Source organism: Belonocnema kinseyi, chromosome 7, assembly GCF_010883055.1.
Source record: "Belonocnema kinseyi isolate 2016_QV_RU_SX_M_011 chromosome 7, B_treatae_v1, whole genome shotgun sequence".
NCBI lineage: Eukaryota > Metazoa > Arthropoda > Insecta > Hymenoptera > Cynipidae > Belonocnema > Belonocnema kinseyi.
This window is the reverse complement of record NC_046663.1, coordinates 74,915,650-74,917,205: the sequence shown is the minus strand read 5'-3', so window position 1 is coordinate 74,917,205 and position 1,556 is coordinate 74,915,650.

Here is a 1,556-nt window from a genome sequence, read left to right as displayed (position 1 = left end):
TCTTGTGTGTTTATTTTAGGCCTATATCTTTGAATTTACAAGAAAATTTTCAATTTTGTATAAATGCACTTTCTTAAAATTATTTAATATATTAATATCAGAGAGAACAAATACTTGAACAAGAAAAAGTTGAATTTTAATGTAAAAAATTTAAAGATAATGTGTATTAAAAAAGGAGCGGAAAAAAAGAAAAGGTGGAAGTCGCTTGCACTCTCGCTTTCGGTCACTCGCTTCCTCAGTCGCTACACTTCCCAAACTGCGCTAACGTGAAAAATAGACATAAGGATCTAGAAATAAGATTTGAGATAAATAGTTATAAATAATTGTAAATACCCAGGCAGAAAAATTATATATACTTTATATATAGCGTGAAGTTTTATATATAATATTCATTTGTTTGATACCAAAAATGTATAAAAACAATGAATATTATAAATAATACTTCACACTATATATATGTGTATATATATATATATATATATATATATATGTATAAACTATATATAATATTTACGTCTGGGCAGTAAGGATAAGACATTAATATAAAATATGTAGGCGAAAGTATTATACGAAATGAAGGTTATGTAAGCCCTTAGAGGACACATTAAGAATGAAAAAGAAGAAGTAAACATGTTTAAGAATATACGTGTCATATTTCTTATCAATATTAATTATATCGTTTGAAATATTATATTGCACTCACCCTCAAAATTAAGAAAGCACGTAAATATAAGAAGCAGAATTTTAGTAAAGTTATCCATTTTTTCTGAATAGGCACAATAAAATAGAACGGAAATATGATATTTTAAGAAGCTTGTGTTAAGAATGACTTGATAAATAACTTCTGTAAATGTATGCTATATTTTACGACACCTCTGTGATAAGAGCACCTTATTTATTATTGAAAATAAATACAGTTATAGACCAAGGAAGATTCTTGATGTTTAGATTACAAAAGATGCTATAGATGATTGCATGGTAGAGGCAGTAAGAGAATTTTTTTTGTCTTCTAATTATCTGGCTCGTGAATTTGCACATAACGATAATTACAAAATTTAAGACGCCATAAAAGTGAAGTCATTTACACCAACCTGCACATTCTAAATTTTCAGGTTTTCTATCGTCCACTGAATTGTGCCGCAAATGCGCTTATATGCGTCTCCCAGAAACAGTTTTTCACCACAAAACTTTAATGCGCTAATATGTGCTAATATGCAAAATAAAAAAAATGTTGCAACACATTAATAATCCAGTCCTCGGCGATCAAAATGGACAGAGCGGGGGGGGGGGATTTTTCTAGTATAATAACTTTTTTCAAATTCTTCATAGCTATTCATCATAACTTCAAATGCGCTCAAATGCGCCACCACTAAAAAATTTCGCGCTAGCTAATTAACAAACATATCATCAGGGGTGTGGGGCAGCGTGGAGCAGCCTTTAAACCTTCGACAGTGATGTGAAATTGTGGGTCCGGATGCAATAAGGGCACATAAAATTTTTTCGTGCGAAAACGAAGTCCCCTGGAGGCTTTAGAAAAAATTTTCGAATTTTAATTT